At 43.2% G+C, this 7,347-nt stretch overlaps 1 long non-coding RNA gene across 1 annotated transcript in view; it reads left to right on the top strand.

Annotated features, from left to right (window-relative positions):
- Positions 1 to 5,422, top strand: part of LOC116078580 — a 23,066-nt gene extending 17,644 nt beyond the window's left edge. The window contains exon 4 of the long non-coding RNA XR_004113596.1: positions 4,987 to 5,422. This is a non-coding gene — a long non-coding RNA (uncharacterized LOC116078580). The remainder of the gene's footprint in view (positions 1 to 4,986) is intronic.
- Positions 5,423 to 7,347: the final 1,925 nt, after the last annotated feature.

Genomic DNA, 7,347 nt, shown 5'->3' with positions numbered 1-7,347 from the left:
AAGAAGAAGAAGAAGAAGAAGAAGAAGAAGAAGAAGAAGAAGAAGAAGAAGAAGAAAAGAAGAAGAGAGGAAAAAAAGAAAAGAAAGGGGTCTGGACTTACAGTGATGCTGGCTCAGTGTTAGAGAACCTGCCCAGCAAGCAGGGGGGGCTCTAGGTTCAATTCCTAGCACAACCTCCCCCATCTTCTCTCTTAAAAAAAAAAATCTTGGGGGCTGGGCTCTCTTAAAAAAAAAATCTTAGTGGGTAAGAGCACTGACTGCTCTTCCAAAGGTCCTGAGTTCAAATCCCAGCAACCACATGGTGGCTCACAACCACCCATAATGAGATCTGGCGCCCCCCTCTGCTGGTGCACCTGAAGTCAGCTACAGTGTACTTATATATAATAATAAATAAATAAATCTTAAAAAAAAATCTTATGAAGGTTGATATCTGTGAAAAGTGACTGGCTCGAAATCTTCACTCCTTATGATAGTTACCCACCCCACTCTTATCATGCCCTCATGGTGGACAGAGGCATTTCCCGGGCCATTGGCTTTGAGCTTACCTGTGCTTTAGCCAGAGAGACTTTTTACATAATGCTAGCAAAGACTTGAAATGCATCTATGCCCTTGGACCTGCCTATCCTCAGCAGTCTCTGCCTTTCTCTACGAGAAAAAAACAAAAACACAAACTGAGTTTGATCCCCAGTGTCCAAGTGAAACAATTCCAGGCCTGATGGCACGTGCTTGTAATCTCAACATTAGTGTGGCAGAAACAGGCAAGTTCCAGTCAGTAAAAGACACGGACACTATCTCAAAAAATCAAGGTGAACAACTCCAGAACAATGACCCAAGGCTGAGCTCTGGTCTTCACATACACTTATGTGTACATGCACCTGCATGTGCACACACACACACACACACACACACACACACACACACACACAAAGCCTCTGGGAAATTTTTACAAAGCTGCAAGAGCTAGTTCACCCCAGTGCTTTGGAGAGTGAATTCGCAACACCGAGTTGGGCTGAATATTACACTCCTTAAGGTTCAGCTCTTGCACTTCGAGGTAATTATGTAACTGGGAGCAGATGGTGCTCCTTTTTTTTTTCTGTAAAGGTCCAAATAGTAAATATTTTCAGCATTGTGCACTGTGCGGTCTCTGTTGTAACCACTTAATTAATCCTACTGTTTTAGATGAAAGCAACAGTAAACAACACTTAAATGAATGCCAGTGGCCACGGTCCAACAAAACTTTTTAATGGCCTCTGAAATGGGAGTTTCATTACACTTTCACATGCCACAGAATAGTCTTCTTAGATTTTATAAGAGTGTTTGCATTGACATTTGTATAAAATGTTTACATTAAAATGTAAAAGCCATCCATCAGTGGATGGAATGGAAGGCAAAACACGGTATATGCAGCCAATGGAATATTATCCAGCCTTAAACAAGAAGGAAATTATATCATCCATAGTAGCTCCCATCTGTAATCTCAGCATTTCAGAGGCAGAGACTGTGTGTGTGTATGTGTGTGTATGTATGTGTAAGATGACACTTCGCCTTAAAACAAATAGAAATTTTGCTGATGAACAAATGTGAGTAACTCCTGAAGATATTGATCTTCCTGAAATAGACTGGACACATAAGGGCAAATGTGTATGGTTCTACATCAAGTGCCTAATATAGTCATAGAAAACAGAAAATATAGTGGCAATGGGGCAGAGGTGAAAATGTGAAGTTTGGTTTTGGTGTTTTAATTTTTAGCGTTTTTCATCTAGAATGTCATGTTCTACCTTTGACAAAAGCCGGGTTAGTGATGACTATCATTTGTCTAACTTTGTAGCATCCATGGATGCAGAAAGATTATGGGGTAGGTGCTCTACTCTGATTTGAGTCCTGGACATACTGGGTCCATCTTACCCATGAAACATTCAGTTGCTTAAGCTTTCAATGAAGAGGTTGTCAGATCCCCTGGAATTGGAGTTCTAGGTGATTGTGAGCTGCCTAGTGTGGGTGCTGGGAACTGAACTTGGGTCCTCTGCAAAGCATATGCACTCTTAGCCATTAAGTCATCTCTCTATTAAGGCATAAAAAATCTCCTCGAGATTCCTATGTCTGAGGATTTATAGACTCTTGTCCAAGCTTGAAAGTGGTTCGGTTACTATTTTCCTAATACTGTCTATCCCTCGCCGTCCTCATTTCTTCTTTCTTTCAGGGACTCTGTGTATACTCTGTGTATACTCTGTGTATGTGTGTGTGTGTGTGTGTGTGTGTGTGTCTGTGAGTGTGTGAGTGTGTGTGTGAGTGTGTGTCTATGTGTGAATGTGTAAGTATGTGTGTCTGTGTGAGTGTGTGTATAAGTGTGTGTCTGTGTCTGTCTGTGTAAGTGTGTGTGTTTATGTCTCTGTGTGAATGTGTGTGAGTGTATGTCTATATGTGAGTATGTGTGAGTGTGTGTGTGTGTATGTGTGAATGTGTGAGTGTATATGTCTGTGTGAGTGTGTGTGTGTCTGTGTCTGTGTGAGTGTGTGTGTGTATGTCTGTGTGTGAATGTGTGTGAGTGTATGTCTATGTGTGAGTGTGTGAGTATATTTCTATGTGTGAGTGTGTGTGTGAGTGCGTGAGTATGTGTGTGTGCGCGCACTAGTTTCATGTTGACATTAACTCTAGTTGGCTGAAGCTGTTTTGGTTTGTTTGAATGTTCCCTATCTCCGATCTCTCCAAGTTCACGGATCTCTTTCTTGTGTCTAGTGTGCTCTTTGCTCAGCCCCTGTCCTGTTTTATCTCTCCAAGTTTGATTTGATCTTTTTCATATTACCTGGGTCTCTCAGGAATATGCTCATAAGCTCTTCTACCTCGGGCTTATGAAGTCAGTTTCTCTTGGTTGTTTTAATGTCCTTATCTAGTATGTCTATCACTTATGACACTTCTGGATCTGTTTCTGTTGATTGCTTTTCCTCCTCATCGTGGTTCTTATTGTTTCCACTTCTTTTCATTCCTGGCAATTTTGCCAAATCTTTTGAATTTTATAATCTTGCATACTGTCATAGTTAGCTTCAGTTGTCAACTGCACACACCTAGAAGACTGAACCTCACTAGAGAGACCACTTCCATCAGATTGCTCTGTGGGCGTGTCTGCGGGACATTTGCTTGATTGGTTTTTTTTTATTAGATATTTTCTTTATTTACATGTCATATGATTTTTCTTTTCCCAGTTTCCCCTCCCAGGAACAAACAAACAAACAAACAAAAACAACAAGAACAACCTCCTATTGGCTCCCCCCTCCCCATGCTTGCCACACCACCCTCTCCCACTTATTGGCCCTGGCATTCCCCTACACTGGGGTACAGAACCTTCACAGGACCAAGGACCTCTCCTCCCATTGATGATTGATTTTGCAATCCTCTACTATACACATGATGCCACTACAATCAGTCCTACCATGTACACTCCTTGGTTGGTGGTTGAGTCCCTAGGAGCTCTGAGGGTACTAGTTAGTTCATATTGTAGTTCGTCTTAGGGGGCTGCAAACCCTTCAGCTCCATTGGTCCTTTCTCTGACTCCTTCATTGGGGACCCTGTACTCAGTTCAATGGATGGCTGTGAGCCTCTATGTCTGTATTAGTCAGGTACTGTCAGAGCCTCTCAGGAGATACCTATATCAGGCTGGCTTGTCCTTCTTTCAGTCTCTACTCCATAGTTAGTCTCTGCAACTCCTTCCATGGGTATTTTGTTCCCCCTTCTAAGAAGGAATGAAATGTCCACATTTTGGTCTTCCTTTTTCTTGAGTTTCTTATGGTTTATGGGTTGTTCTTCCTGTATTCCGGCTTGATTATTAATTGATGTTAGAGGATCTGGCCCACTGTTGGTGGTACCATCCTAGGTGGGTGGCCCTGGGCTGTATAAGAAAGATAACTGTGCCAGGCTGTGGTGGTGCACACCTTTAATCCCAGCACTTGGGAGGCAGAGGCAAGCAGATTTCTGAGTTTGGTGCCAGCCTGGTCTACAGAGTGAGTTCCAAGACAGCCAGGACTACACAGAGAAACCCTGTCTCAAAAAAACAAAACAAAACAAAACAAAACAAACAAACAAAAAATAACTGACCACAAGCCTGAAGTAAGCCATAAGCAGCATTCTTCCACTCTGCTTCAATGACTGCCTCTAGGTTCCTGCCTTCAGCTCCTGCTCTGGCTTTCCCTGATGATAGACTATTTAGCCTGTAAGTAAGGAGGTCCTGTTTAACTTCTCTTCAAGTTATTTTTTTGGTCAGTGTTTAATCACAGCAACAGAAAGCAGTTTTTCACATTCCTTTAAGTAGTTTTAAATTTTGAGTGAAGTTTATTAGGTCACTGAGAACAACTTGAGTTTTTAAGGTGGTCAGGCAAGTACAGAGCAACCTCTAGTCTGGAGCTAGTTAAGCCACCATTTAGACAAAATTCATGTGGATTCTGATCAATGCCTTGGGAAGCTGTAGATTCCTGGCACAGTTTGGATCCTGGAACCCTGAGTAGGAGTGTGAGAAAATGGCAAACACACACAGAGAAAGAAGTTGGGACCACGCAGCCTGGGCCTCTCATGGAGAAGCTGCTGCACCCCAGAAGCTCAGCAAGTTTGTTATATACTGAGGAACAGGGAGGCAGGATTATTGCATACTGAATCAAGGAGGCAGGGTTTATAGGATAGAGCTGAATCAAGAAGACAGGTTTAGCTAATCTCAGTAAGGAGTCGTCTCTGCAGGGGAGTAGTCTTCACGATGGAAATATGGAAGCAGTGAGCTAAGATGTGCAGTATCTGCATAAACTATCAGGATCTATGCACGGGCAGGAGGATGGCTTTGCCAGTCCTCTGGACCTCACCCAGTGGGGAGGCTTTGCCGATACCCATGGGTCTGAGGCTTGGATGTCCTTGAGATGGCCAGCTGATGTCAGTTACACACACACACACTCACACACTCACACACTCAGGCCTTCACTCACTCATGGCTTCCTTCTCTTCCCGCAGGAGGTCCTTCTTCTCTGGCTGCTGAGACTATGTGAGCTCTGCCAAATCCTTCGACATGGTCTTCTTCAGTTCTGTTTCCCTGTGTGCATGTGCTGAGAAATACCTGAAGACTACAGGGAGCTTTCCAAGATCTGTAAAGTCTCTCTCTCTCTCTCTCTCTCTCTCTCTCTCTCTCTCTCTCTCTCTCTCTCTCTCTCTCTCTCTCTCTCGTGTGTGTGTGTCTGTCTGTCTGTATGTATGTATGTATGCCTGCCTGCCTCACTTCTCTTTGTGTTGGCCTCACCAAGAGCACTGTCAGAATCTGTCTCTCCTCTTTCCATCAAGCATCCTTTCCTGTGTTTTCAGCTAAAACCTTTTGGGGGGAAAAAAAAGCAGCTGACCATGCCCAGAAAGTGTTCCTTCCCCCTGTGTTTTATGAAGTGGTGTTTAATAGCTAGAGTTTCTATTTGGCATGATTCTCTGAAGGGAATCTGGGGGAGATGCCTTCAGTCGGTAAAGAGCCTATGGCACAAGCCTGAGAACCTAAGTACAATCCCCAACACCCATACAAAAGCCAGGTGCAGCTGCTCTCCTCCTAGCTCTGGAAAGGTGGAGAAAGGTGGATCCCTAGAGCTTGCTAGCAGCTAATCTAGCCAGACTGGCAAGCTCCAGGTTCAGCGAAAGAGCCTGCTTCAAAAACCAAATGTGGATACACTGGGGGATTGGCTCAGTGGGTAAAAAGTACGTGTGATGTAAGCCTAAAGATCCAAATTAATCCCCAAACCCACCAAAAAAGACAGATGCAGTGGCATACATCTGTAATCCCAACCGTCCTAGACATGGGAGGCACAGATGGCGGACTTACCCAGAAACTCACGGGACCCTCTACCCTGGAGTGCACAGTACAGCAATGGAGAGCAGAGAGACATTGTTTTGACAAGTCAGAGTCCACTCCCCAAACCGTCCCCTGACCTCCACTGCATAAACAAAGCATACATACACCTATGTTCTCTCTCTCCACTTCTCCCCACCGTCCTCCCCTCCACATACACATACACATACACAAACACAGCTAAGTTCTGGCAAGATGGCTCAGTCGATAAAGGTACTTGATGCCGAGATTGGCCACTTCAGTAGTTAGAGCCCTGGAACTCACATGGTGGAAGGAGAACTGTTCCCGAAAGTTGTCTCTGAACTCCGCAGGTACATTACAGCTCACTTGTGCCACTCGCCACCAACACACACACACACACACACACACACACACACACACACACACGTAAATCAGTGTAACAAAGAGTTTTCAAACTTTAGAGAAAGTCATCCGATGTCAACCTCTGCACTCATGTGCACATGTATGTGCACACACACATGAAATAAGAAAGAAAAGCTTCAGCAGGCAGATGCTAAGAATGGAGACAAGGCAATGGGAATGGACTTACCTACAGTAAATCTTACATTGTACCTTTTTAATCAGAATTTTAAGAGCTTAGATTCAAAAACAGAAGACATAGAGAGCAGGCGAAGTGGCTCAGCTGGTAAAAGAAGCTGCTACAAAGCCTGACCAAGACTGAAGACCTGAGTCTGATCCGCAAAACCCAGAGTAGAAGGTAGGCGAGTCACCTGGTCTTCACATGCTCAGGTACACTACAGTGACAGAAACACATGTATGAACACTACATGAAAAAAAATTTTTAATTCAAAAGACATATATAAACATTAATCCACGGCTCCTTACAAAAGAACAATTGGCTGCCAGAATTTTCTCTAGGGGCCATAGTTTGTTGGCAGTTGCCCTAAAGAAACACACAGAAGATAGCCACAGGAATTCCTCACAGCAGTATCCAGATCGTAAACAAGGGAGAGAATCTACAGCCAAACATTCATCCACAGGAAAGTGGGGAGCATGGTGTGAATATTTATACAATGTAATACTCAAAGAGAAGTTCCAGTTTATACCTGAAATTTAAAACCCTACTGAATGATGCTATATTGTATTAATGGATACATAAATATATAGTAACAATATTAAAAATGCGGAGGGAGGGTGATAAGCACCAGATTCATGGCGCTAGTTACCTTGGAGGAAGGAGAAGAGCAGGGCTGGGAGTAGGCTATACAATTCAATTATATTAGCAATGTTTTATTTCTTTAAACGAGATCTGATGCAGATATGACACAATGTTAAGATCTGATACAACTTAATGGTGGGTAAATTATGCTTTTTGGAAATTCTTGTCTGATCTCTGAAATGGTTTTGTAATGAAAAGATTAATTTTTAAAAGCAAAGGGAAGAACATCTTAAGGGGAAAAATATTATCAATCTCAAAACATGCCATTAGGAGCAGCAGTAATAGAGGGAGGAATTACCAGCCTGCTTCA

The sequence above is a fragment of the Mastomys coucha genome, unplaced genomic scaffold (assembly GCF_008632895.1).
Source record: "Mastomys coucha isolate ucsf_1 unplaced genomic scaffold, UCSF_Mcou_1 pScaffold5, whole genome shotgun sequence".
Classification (NCBI taxonomy): Eukaryota; Metazoa; Chordata; class Mammalia; order Rodentia; family Muridae; genus Mastomys; species Mastomys coucha.
Note: the sequence above shows the minus strand (reverse complement) of the source record. Positions and strands in the feature narration are given on the sequence as shown.